Genomic DNA, 22,484 nt, shown 5'->3' with positions numbered 1-22,484 from the left:
TAACCATGAACCCCCCCAAAGACTAATTCTGATCTTTTTGAACCTCCCACCGCCTTGACTCTAGGTGTCTGATTCTTGACTGATCTCAGTGCCCTTCCACCTCGCCTCCTTCTGGCTGATCTGGCAGATTTGTGTTATTTCCTGGGGTCGTATTATGCTGGAGTTCTGAATTGTGAGGCTTCACTTTTGTAAAGTCTGGTCCTCTCTGAACGTCAGCCCTCAGTTATTTAAGCCTGTCACTTGCTGGCTTTATGAGCCTGATTCTGACATCTGATATGATTTTTCCTCAGTGGCTGATCCTGACAGATCCTACTATCTTTTAGCTTTGCTTTCTTCAGGTTAATTATGAGTGTTCTGTAGTTTTATCTACAGTCCTCTGATCTTCCTAAATCAAAGTTTTATCTCCCTTTTTTTGATGTTGTTAATTATTACTTTCCTCCTACTATTACTCCATATGTCTGACTGATTTGCCTGACCCTGAAGGCTATGAGTGTTCTGCAGCTTTAGTTTTAATAACAAATATTGACATACTGAAGCTTCACTTTAAGAGTGTCCGACTCCTATTTACAGTGCCTTTAAAAAGTATTCACCCCCTTAGACCCCACATAACTCCAGTTCTAGAGTCGATACGCTGGCTCCCGGTTAAGTTTAGGGCAGATTTCAAAATCCTCCTTCTAACACATAAAGCCTTAAATGGCCAAGGTCCAGCTTACTTGTCTGAACTTATGACTTACAAACCTGACCACACATTAAGATCTGAAGATGCCGGTCTGCTTATGATGCCAAGGATTAATAAAATAACAGTGGGAGGTCGAGCTTTTAATTACAGGACCCCCTAAACTGTGGAATGGTCTGCATGCTACTTATAAGTGATGCCCCTTCACTCTCAGGCTGAAGACTCACTACTTCAGTTTAGCACACCCCGACTAGAGCTGCTGATTAACTGTACAGACTGCATCTCTGTTGTTAGTCATTAGCATTTAAACATAAGGAATTTGATTTTTAGAATTTGTTATTAACCCTCACCTATTCTGTTTCTCTTCTCGATACTCAAATGTGGCACTTGGTGCCACTGCCCACCTGCCAAGCTGTTCTGCCCGTCTAAGGTACAGTCATCCCTGATGGAGGATCGCAGAAATCGTCGGGTAGAGGGGTCCTTTCATCGTATTGGCTGACCCAGCGCTGACTCAGCTGTGGAACGGCCAATTGGGGGAGGCAGCTTGATGGCCGAGGTCTCCAGGACTCTAAATATATCCAAATCCTAATTTGTGATATCATCGACTGTTAAGTTCTGCTCTGTACCTGTAAGATTATATTGTATTGAGGATGACTTGTGTTCTGTTCTGTGTGTTGTGTTGTATTGACCCCCTTCTTTATGACACCCACTGCATGCCCCGTTTACCTGGTAAGGGGTCTCACTTTTCCAAAGTTTCTTCCATTTTTTTCCCTATAAGGGTTTTATTTTGGGAGTTTTTCCTCCTTGTCTTCTTAGAGAGTCAAGGATGGCGGGCTGTCCAAAGGCAGGGCCTGTTAAAGCCCATTGCAGCACTTCTTGTGTGATTTTGGGCTACACAACAATAAATTATATTTTATTGTATGTATTAGACATTCTCACATTTTTATTGTTATACCACTTTGAATCACTGCACGTTGAATTTGAGACCCATTCACATGCTTTGAGTCCCGAGTTCTGCAGTTTCTCTCCTGTGTGTAGTATAATCTCATGAGTCTGATGTTCATGTAGACCTCCTGCAATCAGTGCTTCTCCATCTAAAACCGGACTAATCCTCATACTGTTCATCTTCCTCTCACTCTGACTGATCCTGTCAGCCATTAGTGTTCTGCAGGTGAACTTCTAGCCTGCTGATCTACAATATTTAGATATCTCAGTTTTAAGGAGTCATCTCTTGTGAGTCTACTTTGGTCAGTTTTTTTTCTTCCCATTGTTTGGTAGTATCTTTAGACATTTGACTCTCTCAGTTATCAATATCTTAAGGTATCTTATCTGTGTAGAGTGTGATCCTGCCGGTTATTAGCCTTCGGCAGCTTTCTCTATAGCGGTCTGATTTTCTGACATATTAGTGTTTTAAGGAGTCATCTCCTTGAAGTCTGATTTTCTCAGTTATTGGAGTCCATAAGTCTCAACCCTCTAATCCTTTTAAACATCACTATACTGACATTTCATCATTTTGGAGTCTGATCCTGTCAGTTATTAATGTTCCATGGCTTTATCATTAACTTTCTGATACTTTTATAATATCAGTGTATGGAGGATTAATGTCCTTAAAGTCTGGTCTTGTCAGATGGTTTTAGTTCTGTAGCTTTATCTTTACTGGTCTGATGTTTCCAGACATCAATATTCAGAGACACCACCTCCTCGAAGGCTGATGCCGTCAGTTATTAGTGTTCTGGGGGTTTATTTGTAATTATCTGATCATTCCTGGCATCACTGCCCTAACGATTCATCTTCTTACCATCTGATCCTATCAGTTCTTACTGTTTGTTATCTGATTTACTGAGCATACTGAGGATTCATGGAGTCTGACCTTCTCCGTTACTGGCCTGTAGTTTTATCTGTATCTATCTGGTCTTTTCACACATCGATATTCTGAGGATTCATCTGTATAGAGTCTCAGCGTGCCATTTGTAAGTGTTTTACATCTTCATCTCTGGCTATCTGATTTTTCCAGATATCAATATCCTGAGGCTAAACCTCCTCAGAGTCTGATTCTGGTCATTACTGCTGTTCTGCTTTATGTGTAGCAGCCACATCACTCCAGATTTCAGTCTCATGAGGCATTATTTCCTTGGAATTTAATCCCATTGATGTTTAAGGTTTGTCAGGTTTATTTCAAGCACATCTGATCTTTCCAAATATTTAAATACTGAGGATTTACTTCCTTCATGACTGACTCTGTTAGTTATTTATGTTCTGCAGAACACAACTGTACCATTAAAAAACAGAAAAAGACCTAACAGGGTCAGTCTCCAATGCTATAAAACTGCTGGGTTCAGTACAGATGAATATAAAACCAGAGATCTGACAGGATCAGTCTCCACAATTACAATGGTGGTGTAATTTGAGTGGACACTATTGTACAATTATAAAATTGATGATGTCTGATATTCTCTGAACCCCAAGTTTCACAATCCAATATTTGTAACAAGGTAAGACTTCATGGGTGGCGCAATGGCTGCGATTCTAAATTGTCCCTAGTGTGTGCTTGGTGTGTGTGTGTGCCCTGTGGTGAGCTGGCTCCCTACTTGGAGTTTGTTCCTGCCTTGCGCCCTGTGTTGGCTGGGATTGGCTCCAGCAGACCCCCGTGATCCTTTAGTTAGGATATAGCGGGTTAGATAATGGATGGATGGATGGATGGATGGTCAGACTTCATGTTGTTAAACAAATCTGACAGGTTCAATCTCCACTGCTGTAAAACGACTGGTTTCAGCCTACATGGATATAAACCCTAATAGAGGTGAGCAGATCAGTCTCCTGAATTACAAAGGTGAGATCATTCAAATGGACGGAACTACACAATTAAAAAACAGAAAAAGTCCTGACAGGGTCAGACACCAAAGCTATAAAACTGCTGGGTGTAGTTCAGATGAAAATAAAACCAGAGATCTGACAGGGTCAGTCTACACAATTACAACAGTGGAGGACCTTGAATGGACACAACTGTACAACTGTAAAATTGATGAAGTCTGACACACTCTGAACCCAAAGTTACATAATTCAATATTTATAACAAGATTGGACTTCACGTTGTTACAAATTTCTGAATATAAACCCTAATAGAGGTGACCAGATCAGTTTCCTCAATTACAAAGGTGGGCTAATTCAAATGGACACTACTGTACCATTAAATAACAGGAAAAGACCTAACAGGGTCAGCCTCCAATGCTATATAATGACTGGTTTCAGCCTACATGAATATAAAACCAGAGATCTGACAGGATCAGTCTCCACAATTGCAAAAGTGGTGTAATTTGAATGGACACGACTGTACAATTATAAAATTGATGAAGTCTGATAAGATTTGAACCCTGAGTTACATAATTCAATAGACTTCACGTTGTTACAAATATCTGACAGGTTCAAACTCCACTGCTATAAAATGACTGGTTTCAGCCTACATGAATATAAAACAAGAGATCTGACAGGATCAGTCTCCACAATTACAATGGTGGTGTAATTTGAGTGGACACTATTGTACAATTATAAAATTGATGACATCTGATATGCTCTGAACCCCAAGTTTCACAATCTAATATTTATGACAAGGTAAGACTTCATGGGTGGCACGGTGGCTGCGATTCTAAATTGTCCCTAGTGTGTGCTTGGTGTGTGTGTGTGCCCTGTGGTGGGCTGGCGCCCTACCCGGAGTCTGTTCCTGCCTTGCACCCTGTGTTGGCTGGGATTGGCTCCAACAGACCCCCGTGACTCTGTAGTTAGGATATAGTGGGTTAGATGATGGATGGATGGATGGATGGATGGATGGATGGATGGATGGATGGATGGATGGTCAGACTTCATGTTGTTAAACAAATCTGACAGGTTCAATTTCCACTGCTGTAAAACGATTGGTTTCAGTCTTCATGGATATAAACCCTAATAGAGGTGAGCAGATCAGTCTCCTGAATTACAAAGGTGAGATCATTCAAATGGACACAACTGCACAATTAAAAAACAGAAAAAGTCCTGACAGGGTTAGACTCCAAAGCTATAAAACTGCTGGGTATAGTTCAGATGAAAATAAAACCAGAGATCTGACAGGATCAGTCTACACAATTACAACAGTGGAGGACCTTGAATGGACACAACTGTAAAATTGATGAAGTCTGACACACTCTGAACCCAAAGTTACATAATTCAATATTTATAACAAGGTGGTTACACTTCATGTTGTTAAAAATATCTGACAGGTTCAAACTCCACTGCTATAAAATGACTGATTTCAGCCTAAATGAATGTAAAACCTAATAGAGGTGACCAGATCAGTCTCCTGGATAACAAAGACGGACTAATTCGAAAGGACACAACTGCACCATTAAAAAACAGAAAAAGACCTGACAGGATCAGCCTCCAGTGCTAGGAAATGGTGGGTTCATTCTAGATTAATATAAAGCCAAAGAAATCCAACAGGATCAGTCTCCACAATTACAAAAGTGGTGTAATTTGAATGGACACGACTGTACAATTATAAAATTGATGAAGTCTGATATGATCAGAACCCTGAGTTACATAATTCAATATTTATAATGAGGTCGGACTTCACGTTGTTACAGATATCTGACAGGGTCAGCCTCCAATGCTATAAAATGACTGGTTTCAGCCTACATGAATATAAAACCAGAGATCTGACAGGATCAGTCTCCTCAATTACAAAAGTGGTGTAATTTAAGTGGACACTATTTTACAATTATAAAATCGATGAAGTCTGATATGATCTCAACCCTGCATTACATAATTCAATATTTATAACGAGGTCGGACTTCACGTTGTTACAGATATCTGACAGGGTCAGCCTCCAATGCTATAAAATGACTGGTTTTAGCCTACATGAATATAAGACCTCATAGAGGTGAGCAGATCAGTCTCCTCAATTACAAAGGTGGAGTACCTTGATTGGACACAACTGTACAATTATAAAATTGATGAAGCCTTTTATGAACTGAACCCAAAGTTACACAATCCAATATTTATAACAAGGTGGTCAGACTTCGTGTTGTTCAAAATATCTGACAGGTTCATACCCTGCTGCTCTAAAACAACAGGCCTGAGTCTACATGAATTACTACACAACTGCAATAATTTAGATGGGACACCTCTGTATAGTTACACACCAGAAATGATCACACAGGATCGGACATTACACTTACAACACTGAGGTCATCTGTTCATCCTGATATAGATGGTGACCAGTCCACTATGACTCTGAGGTTCTTCTCATAAAGTGTACTTTTGCATTTTTAAATCTCCCCTTGTGTATTAATATCTAATTCAGATCCTGTTAGCTCTCGATATTCTGCTTCTTTCCAGCAAGAACACCCAGACAGGTCTGATCTTGCTACGCGTCACCTTCACTGTAAGATCTTTGGGTCTGTGGTGTCTTCAGATTGTTTTTTTCCAGTGTTCTCACTTAATGAGGTCAGATCTTTCTGGAAGTCAGAATTTTCCAGAAACACCTTAAACAGATGGAATGACTAAAACGTCCGCCTCTCCAAAACCAAATCCTGTCCACTCCACATATCTCACGCCTTCTGGCAGGCCAGATCTTTATATCCAGCTCTGAAGGCCCCTCAGAGAGCAGCAGAGCCTTCACTCCATGAGAAGGTCACATGTTTGTTATGTTGCTGCCCGCGTTTGGCGAGGGTCGATGGCACAGATGCTCTTCACGCTTTTTTTTTCTGCCTGTGACTTTATGACTGGCGTTACTTTACTGAGTTGGACGGAGGAGGAGCTGCCGGGATTCGACGGCTGGAGGCACAGTGCAACATGACCTTCACTTTTCCGAAAATGTGCTGGTTTTTTTTTTTGTTTTTTTTTAAAGAGCCCACCAAGGCCAACATTGCCTGTGCCCGGGCACGGATTCTTTCTCATATTGGAACGAGCACAACTGGCTCTTCCACGTTTAACGTTCTTGGCATTGATTGCATGCGGGACAAAACTCTGCCCACTGGATCAGGCGGAGGGCATCCCTGCAAAAGCATTTGAGACAACTACAATCTGGAAAACTTTACTCTGCGTGTTCTCTTTGTGTCTTCTGAGCTGCCAGAAGTCGTTGGAGTTAAAAATAGTTGGCTTTGCGCTGCAGATGCTATGGAAAGAGCAGTGCTACCTGGTGACGAGTCTGGCGTTACTCGCACCTCAAATCCTGCAGGCCTGTGAAAAGCAACACTGCCGGGGATCTGGAAGGGCGAATCTCCTCTAATCTCTCCTCTCCTCCTCTCCTCTCCTCTCTTCTCCTCTCCTCTCCTCTATCCTCTCCTCCTCTCCTCTCTTCTCCTCTATTATCTTCTCTTCTCTCCTCCCCTCTTCTCCTCTCCTCTCCTCTTCTCTCCTCTCTTCTCTCCTTTCTTCTCCTTTCCTCTCTTCTCCTCTTCTCTATTGTCTTCTCCTCCCCTCTTCTCCTCTTCTCTATTCTCCTCTCCTCTATTATCTCCTCTCCTCTCTTCTCCTCTATTATCTTCTCATCTCTTCTTTTCCTCTCCTCTTCTCTATTCTCCTCTCCTCTCTTTTCTTCTCTTCTCTCCTCTCTTCTCCTCTATTATCTTCTCTCCTCTCTTCTCCTCTCCCTCCTCTCTTCTCTATTATCTTCTCATCTCTTCTTCTCCTCTCCTCTTCTCTATTCTCCTCTCCTCTTCTCTCCTCTCTTCTCCTCTCCCCTTCTCTCCTCTCATCTCCTCTTCTCCTCTTCTCTTCTCCTCACTTCTCTCTTCCCCTCCTCTCTTCTCCTCTATTATCTCCTCTCCTCTCTTCTCCTCTATTATCTTCTCGTCTCTTCTTCTCCTCTCCTCTTCTCTATTCTCCTCTCCTCTCTTCTCTTCTCTTCTCTCCTCTCTTCTCCTCTTCTCTCTTCTCCTCTATTATCTTCTCTCCTCTCTTCTCCTCTCCTCTTCTCTCTTCTCCTTTCCTCTCTTCTCCTCTTCTCTATTATCTTCTCCTCTCCTCTTCTCTTCTCTATTCTCCTCTCCTCTATTATCTCCGCTCCTCTCTTCTCCTCTATTATCTTCTCATCTCTTCTTTTCCTCTCCTCTTCTCTATTCTCCACTCCTCTCTTTTCTTCTCTTCTCTTCTCTTCTCTCCTCTCTTCTCCTCTATTATCCTCTCCTCTCTTCTCCTCTCCTCTCCTCTCTTCTCTATTATCTTCTCATATCTTCTTCTCCTCTCCTCTTCTCTCATCTCTTCTCCTCTCCTCTTCAATCCTCTCGTCTCCTCTTCTCCTCTCCTCTTCTCTTCTCCTCTCTTCTCTCCTCTATTCTCTCTTCTCCTCTTCTCTTCTCTATTCTCCTCTCCTCTATTATCTCCTCTCCTCTCTTCTCCTCTATTATCTTCTCATCTCTTCTTCTCCTCTCCTCTCTTCTCATCTCTTCTTCTCCTCTTCTCTTCTCTCTTCTCCTCTCTTCTCCTCCCCCTCTCGCTGAGCCTGATTGTATTTCAGGAAGGAGCGGCTTGCAGCTCAGCCATTCCTCTCAGACTCTTTCCAGGCTGCCAGTTATCGCAGCCCGAGAGACTTCATGGCTGCGCTGGCAATGAGCTCGTCAGGAGACGGACAAGATGCCCGGCTTTGGGGTGCTCCTCCGATAGACGAGACACCGGTGGGACTGGCAGCCTGGATAACATCACCTTGAAGACACAGAAGTGGGTTGGGGGGGCGGTAGCTTGCTTGGGGGTCGTTAGCCCCCCCAAAGGAGGCCCCATCCCGCTCGCTCGGTATGCGGCGGTCACGCTGTCAGGCACAACTTGCACGATTTCGACCAAATTAGTGTAATCTGAGGATCGCACTCTGGCCAAAAAAATGTGATATTATTTACATGCAGAGCCGCACTCCGAAGGGTCCAAAGGGAACTCAGAGGCGGCAGGCGGCCAGTGGAGGTTAGCCAAGCGAGCTCCGAAAAAAAAAAGAAAGAAAATCAGATTGAAACCAGTAAAGTGAACTGGCGCGCTGGGGCCCTGGGAGATCAATCCAGTGTTAAAAAAAAAAACACACGTTAAAAAAAAAAAAGTTTATATATATATAGACTGGATACTGGATTAACCACGACGGAAAAGTGGAACTGCGAAGAAAAGAGCAAGAGTTATCGAGCTCTGAAACCTCGAGATGTGGAAACAAAAAACAGCGTTATGAAAAATGGGGGTGAAAGATTCACAAATGTCAGTCAGTTCATTAACGGGGGAAACTGGAAAAGGCCACGGAGTCAAGAGAAATGGGGCTGGTGAAGCCAAGAAAAGCAAACTAAAAGGAGAAATGAGGCTAAGAAAGTCAAACTGGTGCAGAAGATATGAGCGCAGAGCTCTGGAAATGGCAAACCAGTTCACAGGACTGAGCTGGGGAGAACAAGAGGGAGAAAGCTGGCAACACCAGCAATATGGAAGTGAAATAAGACATTAGGCCAAAAAGTCAAACCAGTACAGAGAGATGCTGGGCTTAGTGCTCAGGAAATGGCAAACCAGTTCACGGGACAAGAAAAGGCCGACCAGTATAAAAAAACAAGGCCAGCTAAACCAGTAATATCAAAGTGAAATATGAAATTAGGCCAAAAAGTCTGATCAGTACGGAAGACATGAACATAGAGATATGGAAATGTCAAACCAGTTCATAAGCCTGAACTGGGAAGAACAAAATAAGGCCAAGCGGTATAGAAAAATGAGGCCTGCTAAACCTAGAATATCAAAATAAAATAAAATGTTAGGGCCACAAAAGTCTAACCAGTACAGAGCAGATGGGAATGGCAAACCAGTTCATAAGCCTGCACTGGGGAGAACAAGAAAAGGCCGACCAGTATAGAAAAATAAGTTCAGATAAATCAAAAATATCAAAGCAAAGAACAAACTAAGGCCACAGAAGTCTAACCAGTACAGAAGATATGAACATGGAGATATGGAAATGGCGAACCAGTTCACGGGACTGAACTGGGGAGAACAAGAAAGGGCCAGCCAGTACAGAAAAAATGAAGCCAGCTAAACCAGCAATATCAAAATATATTGAAGTAAGGCCAAAAAGTCTAACCAGTACAGAGCTGATGGGCTTAGAGCTCTGAAAATGGCAAACCAGTTCATAAGGCTGAGCCTGCAATGAGAACAGAAACACAAGACCAGCTAAACCACAAATATCAAAATAAAACAAGAAATTGGGGTCATGAAAGTCTAACCAGTCAGGAGATATAATCTTGGAGATATGGAAATGGCAAACCAGTTTATAAGGCTGAACTGGGCAAAGAGGAAAAGTCCCACCAGTACAGAGACCAAAAATATCAAAACAAATAACAAATTAGGGCCACAAAAGTCTAACCAGTACAGAGCTGATGGGCTTAGAGCTCAGGAAATGGCAAACCAGTTCACAGGACTGAACCGGGGAGAACAAGAAAAGGCCAAGCAGTATAAAGAAATAAGAGCAGCTGAACCAAAAATATTTAAATAAAATAAGAAAATTAGCTAAGGAAAATCTAACCAGTACAAAGGATTTGAGTGTAGAGCTACGGAAATGGCAAACCAGTTCACAGGACCAAGCCTGAGAAAGCAGAAAAGTTCAAGCAGTACAAAGAAATGAAGTTGGCTAAATCAATAATGTCAAACTAAAAATAAGAAATCAGGGCTGAAAGTCTGACCAGTATGGAACTGATGGGATTAGACATCTGGAAATGGCAAACCAGTTCATAAGACCGAGAGAGAGAGGAGGTTGGGAGCATACGCTGATAGCGCGTTACTGAGCCCACCACATGACGTACCACCTGGACTGGGACCCGAGGGGTGCAGAGGTGACACCTCATCACCGCACTGGAATAGTGGGAGTCTTTTTTTTATGGTGGCTAGAGTGCCAATCCTGCCACCAGACCCCAAGGACCTGCAGGTTAATGTCATCCCCAGGATGGAGCCATTGCAGGTTAAGGGCCCAATGGAGTGGATTCCCTTCTGGCATTCGAACTGGCGACCTTCTGATTACCGTCGCAGATCCCTAAACTCAGAGCCAGCACTCCGCCAATCTCAGCAGAGATACGTACAGCTGGCTCAAATGCCCATTTCAAGCTAAAATAAGACACTAGAACAGAAACCAGTACAGACGATAAGAACTGAAAGATCTTCAGGTGGCAGATCAGTTCTCAAAAACCAGAAAAGGCCAAACAGCAACGAGAAAGTGTCCGGCTAAACCCTGAATATCTGATGAATACGGGACTCTGTGTTGAAAGAATCCGATGAGTCTAACCAGTACAGAGCTTACAGGCTAAGAGAAATGGAAATGACGGCCATCAGCCTGTGAGATCTAAGAGAGTCCAACCAGCAGCATTGTGGAAGTTCACACCTCCCAAGAACTCGCTCAAAGTTCAGCTCACAGATTCAAATGAATACATTAACGTACATAGGTCACAGACACTGCTATCATGGGCTGCATCAGGAGTGGGCAGGAGGAGGAGTATTGGAACCTCATCAAGGACTTTGTGAAATGGTGGAACTCAAACCACCTACACCTGAGCACCAGCAAAACCAAGGAACTGGTGGTGGATTTTAGGAAGACCAGGCCCCTCATGGACCCCATGGTCATCAGAGGTGACTGTGTGCAGAGGGTGCAGACCTTAAAATACCTGGGAGTGCAGCTGGATGATAAATTGGACTGGACTGCCAATACTGATGCTCTGTGCAAGAGAGGACAGAGCCGGTTATACTTCCTTAGAAGGCTGGCATCCTTCAACATCTGCAATAAGATGCTGCAGATGTTCTATCAGACAGTTGTGGTGAGCGCCCTCTTCTACGCGGTGGTGTGCTGGGGAGGTAGCATTAAGAAGAAGGACACCTCATGCCTGGACAAACTGGTGAGGAAGGCAAGCTCTATTGTAGGCACGGAGCTGGACAGTTTGACATCCGTGGCAGAGGGACGGGCGCTGAGCAGACTCCTGTCAATCATGGAGAATCCACTGCATCCACTGAACAGGATCATCTCCAGACAGAGGAGCAGCTTCAGTGACAGACTGCTGTCACCGTCCTGCTCCACTGACAGACTGAGGAGATCATTCCTCCCCCAAACTATGCGACTCTTCAATTCCACCCGGGGGAGTAAATGTTAACATTATATAAAGTTATTGTCTGTTATACCTGCATTGTTATCACTCTTTAATTTAATATTATTATTATCAGTATGCTGCTGCTGGAGTATGTGAATTTCCCCTTGGGGATTAATAAAGTATCTATCTATCTATCTATCTATCTATCTATCTATCTATCTATCTATCTATCTATCTATCTATCTATCTATCTATCTATCTATCTATCTATCTATCTATCTATCTATCTATCTATCTATCTCAATTTTGAACTCGTTCACGTTCAGTTCGTTTTGTATTTTTTTGAAGGAGTGAGAATAAATGATTCGTGAGTTTACTCTTTTCAATTTTGCATGCCTTATATTAGGCCATTATGGTGTACTTGAATAAAATACAATAATTATGAGGACGTTTTTATCTAAATACTAGGAGGCTTTGCCCCCTGCTCACTTCGCTTGCCAACCCCCGGGCGGGTGCTACACGCTAACCACTTCACGTCTCTGCTGTTCACGTATGTGGCTGTGGATGTACAATTTAAACAGATTGTTGTTTTCATTGGAATTGTTACATATGCATAATAGAACTAACTATTTTACATTACAGCGAGTAATTAACGATAGAAAAAAATAGTAAAACGTAATAAATTGAAAAAAAATTATGCTTCATGTTGCGTTAGAGGTATTCGTTGCGTAATATAATTTTGTTCTGTTTGGCTTTGAAATTAACACGCAAATACTTTTTAAATTTACACTTTTACTGTAAAACTTCAGTGAAAACAATATTTGGAAGTAACTTTACGTCAATATCGCTTTGAATTTTGATTCCGTGTTTGGACTTACATAGTGACAACACAACGTATAACTGCCTGTGAGTGAATATCTTTTCTTTCTCTCTAATAAATAAAGCGACTTTTTCGAATGTTTCTCCCTGTGATTTGTTAATTGTCATAGCAGAAGCTGTTCTAACGGGGAACTGTAAACGTTTTAATAACAAAAGGCATATGAAGATCTCCTTTGGTGTCTAATGTTATCCCCTGAAGATGGACTACATTACCTTTCTTGCCGCCTGTTAAAATTTTACATGTCAGAATTGTTCAACCAATTGTGACGGATGGCCGGCCGCAGATTTCGGCTGCCACCCCCAGGCCGCCAGGAGGAGCTCTCTGGACAGCAGGAACGTGCCCCGAGTTCCAGCAGGGCCTCATGGACTTTGTAGTTTCTACACACAGCCCTGCTGGATACCTTGGGGGCCACTGGGAGTCACTGTAGGGGGGCTTGTGGGCTCTTATGTGCCCTATAGCCTGGGAGTACATCATGGTCACATGACGGGAAGAAACGACGTGCTCCTGGGTTGAAGAGAAGGACTGTTTACCCTGACCCGGAAGGAATAAGGAACTGTGGACGGTTGGGCAGGAACACCTCCGGGTCAGGGTGTATAAAAGGACTCTGGGAAAGCCCAGACACTGAGCTGAGCTGGGAGGTAGGGTGGCTAAGTGTCTGGGCGAGGAGGAGAGAGTATTATTGTGAGTAATTGATAGTTGTATGAATAGTGTGGAGTGGAGGGTGCTTTGTGCACGTGAGTACAAAATAAATAGTTATTGTACTTTCATCTGGTGTTTGGAGTAGTACCTGAGGGTTCAAGAGGTGGACAAAAGCCTCTACTGCTACACAATGTTGAATACAACTAATCTTGTCCCATTGCACAGCCCATCACTCAGACATAAATTACACAATAACGTTACGACACGTCCTTCTTTCTACAGTAATTCAGCCAGTAGAAGACCAGACGGTGTTAACGGTTGTAGATATTCTTCGTGATATTATAAGTTGATGTTTTCATCTTCCGCACCATCACCACCAACTGTCTCAGCACAGTCTATTGATACGCATTTAACCAATTTGGCGTGTAACTGATTGACATTTTTCACGTTAATTCGTTTGACTTCATTGTTTCTCGGTGCTAGGATTGCCCGTCTATTCATTTCTTCTGTTGATAATCCTTCAAGATGGAATTCTTTAATAAGATTTGGACATAATACGTCTTCTTTTATTGGGAACTTAAAGTGAGGAAAACATTCAAATGTATACGAGCTGAGAGCACAGGAACTGCGTCTGACAAAATCATTGACAGCAATGAGAGGTGAGAGGGCCGCTGGTGTGGGCCGTTAACAAGAAATGGTGGAGAGGACTTGAGAAAATCTCTTTGCAAAAGTATCGTCTCCTCTCAAGATTTTCTTTTATAATAGAGAGACACTTTATTGAGTTATAGCCAGCAACAAACACTATAACTATATATGCTAATATCCTCCCAGTTAAAAAGACATTAATCAGATGCGTGTATCCATATAAATTACAGCTCAGTTTCCAACAGTGTGACACAAATGGTGACTGTGTAGCCAGCGTGTAGGTGAACTAACTTATTACGCTGCTGGTCAGAATTCACGTCACATATTGCTTGTCCAACAGGGAAAATATAAAGTGGCCTCACGAAGTCCAACGTTTTCCTAAAAGAGAAAGCGGAGCGTCACCGCGTGCTCGCGTCAGTGGGGTGCAGCTTAAGCCCAAGCAGGCAGACACAGACAGTGTGTATTTGATTTCACGTTATTTTTTTCCCGAATACAAATAAATGGTAACATATTTGTATGAAATAAATATTCATAAAATTCCACTATTTGTGCTTATCTAAATATCGTATGGCGGGCACGGTGGTGCAGTGGGTAGCGCTGCTGCCTGGCACTTAAGAGAACTGAGGTTCGCTTCCCAGGTCCTCCCTGTGTGGAGTTTGCATGTTCTCCCCGTGTCTGCGTGGGTTTCCTCCCACAGTCCAAAGACATGCAGGTTTAGGTGCATTGGCCATCCTAAATTGTCCCTAGTGTGTACTTGGTGTGTGTGTGTGCCCTGCGGTGGGTTGGCGCCCTGCCCAAGGTTTGCTTCCTGCCTTGTGCCCTGTGCTGGGTGGGATTGGCTCCAGCAGACCCCCGTGACCCTGTAGTTAGGATTGGAAAATGACTGACTGACTGAATACCGTATTCGGATTCGGCTCCACTGAGGCAAAACGTTTAATGTGGACCTAAACCAGATCCAGAATGTCACCTAAAACTGAACTCGCTCACAATCGTGATCTTCACTTGCAAATATATTACGTTAAGTTCACCATTCTTAGTAAAATGCGCTTGTTCATTGAAGGCGCTCTTTTGAACTCGTTCATGCACAACACTGACAACCAGTACAGAAAAATTCAAAAAGGAGGCTATTCAGAGTTGTGAAGTCAATACAACATGAGAAACCCCGTCTAAGAGAATGGCAATGCCAAACCAGTAGAGAGAGCCTGGGGATGAAGATTTGATGATGTCAGACCAGTTTGTGGATGGGTAAACTCAACTAGTGAACCAGTTAAAACCTGAAACAAAAATAGAAACCATTTCCACTTATGAAGTCAACCCAGGATAAGAAACAAAGACTCTAAGAGAAGAAATGTCAAACCAGTAAGGAGAAGAGGAATTCCAGAATCAATAATGTCAAACCAGTAATGAGAATAGGAATTCCAGAATCGATAATGTTAAACCAGTAAGGAGAATAGGAATTCCAGAATCAATAATGTTAAACTAGTAAGGAGAATAGGAAGTCCAGAATCAATAATGTCAAACCAGTAAGAAGAATAGGAATTCCAGAACTGATAATGTCAAACCAGTCAGGAGAATAGGAATTCAAGAATCAATAATGTTAAACCTGTAAGGAGAACAGGAATTCCAGAATCGATAACGTCAAACCAGTAAGGAGAACAGGAATTCCAGAATCGATAATGTTAAACCAGTAAGGAGAACAGGAATTCCAGAATCAATAATGTTAAACCAGTAAGGAGAACAGGAATTCCAGAACTGATAATGTCAAACCAGCAAGGAGAATAGGAATTCCATAATCGATAATGTCAAACCAGTAAGGAGAACAGGAATTCCAGAATCAATAATGTTAAACCAGTAAGGAGAACAGGAATTCCAGAACTGATAATGTCAAACCAGCAAGGAGAATAGGAATTCCATAATCGATAATGTCAAACCAGCAAGGAGAATAGGAATTCCATAATCGATAATGTCAAACCAGTACGGAGAAGAGGAATTTGAGAATCAATAATGTTAAACCAGTAAGGAGAACAGGAATTCCAGAATCAATAATGTCAAACCAGTAAGGAGAACAGCAATTCCAGAATCGATAACGTCAAACCAGTAAGGAGAACAGGAATTCCAGAATCGATAATGTTAAACCAGTAAGGAGAACAGGAATTCCAGAATCAATAATGTTAAACCAGTAAGGAGAACGGGAATTCCAGAACTGATACTGTCAAACCAGCAAGGAGAATAGGAATTCCATAATTGATAATGTCAAACCAGTAAGGAGAAGAGGAATTCGAGAATCAATAATGTTAAACCAGTAAGGAGAACAGGAATTCCAGAATCAATAATGTCAAACCAGTAAGGAGAACAGGAATTCCAGAACTGATTACGTCAAACCAGCAAGGAGAACAGAAATTCCAGAATCGATAATGTTAAACCAGTAAGGAGAATAGGAATTCCATAATCAATAATGTCAAACCAGTAAGGAGAACAGGAATTCCAGAACTGATAATGTCAAACCAGATCATTGACATAAGGCAAAGCAGATTGAAGCAGTGAAACCAGTTGAACCAGTGTAAGCACCATCGTGGATGGACTGGCAGCCCAACTGGGATGGAGGTAGGATCCTTGTCTGGCTGGAAGGCCATAATGGAAGGGCAACATGGAATGATGCCTGAGACTTGATTCTTATCCCAGTCGGGGTGAAGGATTAATGGTGGGACAGGAGGAGGTTGTTTGTCAAGAGAAGTTCTTTCCCCAGTGCAGTGGATGGCGGTGCTCGTCCCACATGGACCCAGTGTGGTCACCCGCAGGGATCCATGGGAATCGTAGTCCTGAAGGACAGCCCTGTCGGGGTCCTTGGGTGCCACCAGAGGGCGCTGCATAGAGAGAGAGGCCGCCTGTTTCACAGGGGTTGACCCAGAAGTGGTTCTGCCATTCAGTTCTATGGCACCAGAAGTACTCCGAGTCCCAAACAGCCTCCTCCAGTTGAGTCAGAGACGGGTGATGGTGGGCGACACTCAACGGGAGGCGTAAGGGGGATGTTGTGGTGTGTTTTGGCTGATGTTTGTGTGTAAGAGTGTCGGTGAAAAATAAAAAATAAAAAATGATTTGAACCCGGAGTTGTGTCTGAGGTTTGGGGCTCAGTGGCGCCCCCTTGTGGTCACACCTGACTGAAGCTATCTGAACTTGTGGTGAGAATCCAGTATGAGGAACTAAGGCTAAGAGAATGGGATTTTAAAGAACTGATGATGTTAAACCAATTTGTAGAAGTGTAAACTAGAAAAGTGAACCAGTTAAAGGAAAGAAACAAAAATGGAAACTATTTGAACTTATGAAGTGAGCCCAGTATAAGAAACTAAGAGTCTAAGAGGGGAAACATCAAACCAGTAAAGAGAACTGGAAACTTAAGAACCGAAAATGTCAAACCAGTTTATAGAAGTGAGGCATTGAAGACTAAAACAGTGAAACCAGTTTAACCAGACTGAAACTATTCGAACTTGTAAAGTTAATCCAGTTTGAGAAACTAATAGTCTAAGAGGGGAAACATCAAACCAGTAAAGAGAACTGGAGCCTCAAGAACTGAAAAATGCCAAACCAGTTTATAGACATGAAGCAGTGCAGACTGAAACCAGTTTAAAAAAGACTGACCCAGTATGAGAAACTAGGGGTAACAAAATGGAAACATTTTAGAAAAGTGGGGCTTAAAGAACTGATAATGTCAAAACCAGTTTATAGAAGTGAGGCATTGAAGACTAAAACAGTGAAACCAGTTTAACCAGACTGAAGCTATTTGAACTTGTAAAGTTAATCCAGTTTGAGAAACTAATAGTCTTAGAGGGGAAACATCAAACCAGTAAAGAGAACTGGAAACTCAAGAACTGAAAATGTCAAATCAGTTTATAGACATGAAGCAGTGCAGACTGAAACAGTGAAACCAGTTTAACCAGACTGAAGCTATTTGAACTTATGAACTGAGCCCAGTATAAGAAACTAAGAGTCTTAGAGGGGAAATGTCAAACCAGTAAAGAGAAGTGGAGCCTCAAGAACTGAAAATGTCAAACCAGTTTATAGATATGAAGCAGTGCAGACTGAAACCAGTTTAAAAAAGATTGGCCCAGTATGAGAAACTAGTGGTAAGAGAATGGAAACAGTTTAGAAAAGTGGGACTTAAAGAACTGATAATGTCAAAAACAGTTTATAGAAGTGAGGCATTGAAGACTAAAACAGTGAAACCAGTTTAACCAGACTGAAGCTATTTGAACTTGTAAAGTTAAGCCAGTTTGAGAAACTAATAGTCTAAGAGGGGAAACATCAAACCAGTAAAGAGAACTGGAGCCTCAAGAACTGAAAAATGTCAAACCAGTTTATAGACGTGAAGCAGTGCAGAGTGAAACCAGTTTAAAAGAGACTGACCCAGAATGAGAAACTAGGGGTAACAAAATGGAAACATTTTAGAAAAGTGGGGCTTAAAGAACTGATAATGTCAAAACCAGTTTATAGAAGTGAGGCAGTGTAGGCTGAAACAGTGGAACCAGTTTAACCAGACTGAAGCTATTTGAACTTGTAAAGTTAATCAAGTTTGAGAAACTACAGCTGAGAAAGTGGAAACGTCAAGCCAGTAAAGAGAATGGGAGCTTAGCGGATGGTAAAGGATAAACCAGTTAAAGGAAGTGAGGCTGTAATGCAAAACCATTAAGGCATGTGAGAAGCACCAGTATCGCCAGTAGACAAAACTAGTACATGGTGAGAGTGATGGATCAGGAAAACTGAAACGCAGTAGAACTGGAGCAGTCTAACTGGTGTGGTGAAGTGAGGCAAGCAGAACCAGTACAGGTAAGCCAGTTAGTGGATAGGCGGGAGTCTGAGGGGACAGTAAAAGTCAGAAAATAGGGGCTCGGGGCAATTAGAGATGTCTGACCAGAAGCTGTAAGCATCAATAAAGCCCAGGAATAAAAGAAAGGCGGAGTAGAGGACAGGGGCTGAGACGTCCAGGTGTGATCAGCGAGACAATGAGAAGCCATCTGAGATACTAAGGCCTTGAGGCCTCAGAAATATCAAACTGGTTTACAGAGCCAAACAATCAAGCCAGTAGGGGTAATTAGAGCAGCGAGAAGCAGAAACGTCTCACCAGTTTATAGAGCGGAGGTTGTGAGACGCAGAAAAATCAAACAAATAGATTGAAGTGGGCCCTGTGAGAGAAGCCGTGTCTAATCAGGGTGTGCGGACGATGAAAGGGTGGGCAGCAAGGCAGGGTGTGGTTAAGGGGTTTCTGGGGGTCTTATGTTTTTGAGGTACTGCAGAAATAAAAGTAACACACTGGAAATCCTGTGGGCCCAGCTAGCTGAACCCGAGCCAGAGCAGGCACTCCAAACAAGAGATCCCGGGGCCTGGGGGGAGGATCCCATTTCGGCGGCCCCCGTGAGGAACATTCCTGCAGACCTTCAGTGAAATGCAATCCGCTCGTAAAACAGAAGCCGTCTTTTCTTCTCCTGCCTCGGCGCGGAGCAGCTGGAACTCATTGAAGTGGCGTTCCACATGGAATCGGCACGAGGAGGGAACTTCGGCCGGCGTTCTGCCGGGAGGGTCAAAGCGACCCTTTCTCACTTGGAGTGGCAACTTTAAGCTGAGCTCCTGTCTTTTTTGATTTATTTGCCAGCCTTTGTCTCTCCCATGCTTGCTGCCAAAGGCTCCGGCGTGATGGATGGGCACCAAGAGAGGCATTGGGCTGGGGGGTGAACAGCAGCCAAGATTCTGGGCAAGTGAGGCTGATGACCACCCATAAGGGCAGCTGAACCCCAAAGCAAAGGGATGAGTCAGTGGTCGCTGAAACAGGACTAACTTAGCCTGCCTCTGTGCTTGAGTCACCTCCTAGTCGAGATGTTACAACTTCCGACCCCATGGTGGTCCTTCTTTCTTTCCACTGAGCCCATCTACCAAAATGAGACTCGCAGCTCATCATTTGCACCAGAGCAGCTGGAGCAGAAGCAGAACAGAAAAGTGGCCAGTAGGGGGCATCTTGTTGGCACCTCATGGATTCTTTGTAGCCTTTCCCCGACAAAGCTGTCAAGCCCCCTGTCCAGTGTGAGTCAATCGGGGGGCCACTTTTTCTTCTTTATTCCTATTTGTTTTTTTTTTTTCACATCTGTGCCTCTCCTTAGATCTTCCAGGGCCGTGACGGTAGAGTGGCAATCGCGATTCCACACACATTCCAGAGACCCCCGATGCGAAAAGCATGTGTCGCTTTCTCCGCCGGCAGATCGCTTCAACAGATGTGAGGATGTGTCCTTCCAGACTCATCGGCCGGCACTCGGCACCTGGGAATGTCACCCATCTGTGGTGTGGGCAAAGCAGGAGAAAGCAGGATATAGCGCCTTTCATAAGTGTTTACACATAAGATAATTTCCATAATAAGAAAATGGGGCTAAAGGAAAGAAAAATGAAATATAGCGCCTTTTCAGATTGCTGCTTTTGGTGTCATAAGCCCTCATTATACCATGCTGGGTTTCTGGTTACCTTACCTGCTGCCAATTTCTTTCCGTGTCCTTGCCCCCAAATTAAAGAGTGCAGTTTGCCTAGGGGCTGTCCTGTCCACCACGGCTCCATTTATCAGATTTTTGGAACAGGACAGGCCCCGCTCCATTATGATGCATCTCGAGCAGGAGCCAGGATGATTGTATCAGTGCCAGCACTAATGGCAGGTTTCAAGCTTCACCCATATTATGACTTCATCTCTGTAGTTTGTTTTGGTCAGACTGCAGCCTCTAAGGGGGTGGGGGGGGTGGGCAGCGGTCAGGACGACTGGACCCCATGCGCTCCAATTAGAAGTGACAGATGAAGACAGCAGCAGTGAGGCACCACGCCCGTCTGGGGCTGGACACGCTCTACCAATTTGTTCTCGTAATTCCTGAGGTGCCCTCAAAGCCACGGCCATCAGCCCGGAATGTCCAGCTCATTAGCTGATTGGTTGATTTATTGATTACCTCATCATTCTGCTGACCTTTCACGCCAAGCCTCTCCTTTCACTTCCCAACCAATTTAATGGCCATCCATCTTGCAGGAAAGAACAAAACAAAAAATAAAATAAAACACCTGTTGACGGTTTAGTCAAATCCCCCAGCTTGTGTTAGTCTGTCCAGGCTGAAAGGAAAGTCAAATGGTGGTCTCGGAAAGGCGTGTCGGATTTGTGAGACTCTCTGAGATGACCTTATATTCCATTAATTGGACTCTCTGGGGTGACGTAGTGTCTGGTGAGCAGTCACTTAAGCTTTATTAAGATCAAAGACCCCCCCAACATCAAAAATGGCAACGGGGTGGGGAAGGGTGGGGGGCATCTGAAACCCTAGATGGGGTGTGTTGTGATATAATCCCAAAAAGCCGACAAGTAACAGGGGTTGATGGGGCTTAACATAATATTAGGGGGTCTTAATCCAGCTAAATGACCCCACTGGGAGCCGGGCCTGCTCTCGGCCAGGGGTGTTTGTGGTGGTGCGGCCCCACTGGATGCTGGGCAAAATAACAAACAGGCTGAACTTAATTACTAAAATGCTCAAGCCACTTTTCTTCAGTTTTCCATCATATCCTCAATTTCATTTTTTCGCTTTGCGCTCCAACCCCCACCATAACCTAACATCTATGTGGGAGGAGCAAAAGCTTTAGATTTGTCAAAAAATTCGATCTCTGGTTTTCAATGGATCTCGATGTTTTAGGGTCCCCTGATACTAAAAACATCGATATCTCGATGATGGGTGTGTGTCTCTCCGTCTGTGTGTCACCGTTTCTTGAGGAGGGTCTTGTGCTAAAACGGCTGGACAGAAGAATACCAAACTCGAAACTTCAGCCTGTTATGAGATGACGGTGTCCATGATGACTAATCATCTCATGATTAGTTTTTTGAGCCAAATCATCCAAGAGAAAGAGGTAGCACTCTAGAGGGAACCTCAAATACCCTAATTCTACAATAAATTCCAAATTCTTCTCGTCAATCGCTATCATATTGACTGATTATATGATCAGAACGATCCGCATCAGAGCGGTAAAGAATTACTGTAATGTTGGAGAAGAGTTCAGGTGACTTGGTTCCTAAGGGCGCAAAGCCTACTGACGCTCAGGTCCGAATTTTTTTTTATTGCTTCCCGTAGTTTGTGAAGTCGTCTCCAGGTGAGGGCGGACCAATTGGCCCTGCAGTGTTCTTTTCCCTTGACTGTGCGCGCACACATCCAATCTTAACTGTCCAGTTTAGTGCTGGGGCTTGAAGATCATCACCTGCATTATAAAGAGGACTCACTGTTGTTGTTGGTATTGGTGTTTTCTTTTTTAAAATCAACCATTTTGCACTTGTGGTTCAAGTTTTTCCCAGTCGAAGCCCACACCAGCAAACACTTCAAAAAGTCCATTTGCTCCCTTATAGTTAGCCACATATTAAAAAAAAAGAAAGGAAATCAATGTGAGGAACTCGTTGTTCACAAGACATTATGCTGCATCTCAATTTTCACCCAGCACTAAATTTGAAAAGCCTCACCAAGGAAGCCCATCGACTTTGTGGAGAATATGCCAACAGTGTCCTCGCTTCTGGTTGTTCTCCAGTGGGTCTGCTTGGAGAAAATCCTTTCTC

General features: G+C 43.3%; 1 protein-coding gene and 1 long non-coding RNA gene across 9 annotated transcripts in view; one reads left to right on the top strand and one right to left on the bottom strand.

Annotated features, from left to right (window-relative positions):
• nectin1b (nectin cell adhesion molecule 1b) overlaps positions 1 to 22,484 on the bottom strand; it is a 268,322-nt gene that overhangs the window by 101,156 nt on the left and 144,682 nt on the right. The gene's annotated exons all lie outside the window — the stretch shown is intronic.
• LOC127529145 (uncharacterized) lies at positions 4,769 to 6,975 on the top strand. The gene is made up of 3 exons (XR_007935826.1): positions 4,769 to 4,890; positions 5,714 to 5,726; positions 6,312 to 6,975. It is a non-coding gene; the product is annotated as an uncharacterized LOC127529145 (long non-coding RNA).

Source organism: Erpetoichthys calabaricus, chromosome 9, assembly GCF_900747795.2.
Source record: "Erpetoichthys calabaricus chromosome 9, fErpCal1.3, whole genome shotgun sequence".
In the NCBI taxonomy this organism is placed as follows: domain Eukaryota; kingdom Metazoa; phylum Chordata; class Cladistia; order Polypteriformes; family Polypteridae; genus Erpetoichthys; species Erpetoichthys calabaricus.
Note: the sequence above shows the minus strand (reverse complement) of the source record. Positions and strands in the feature narration are given on the sequence as shown.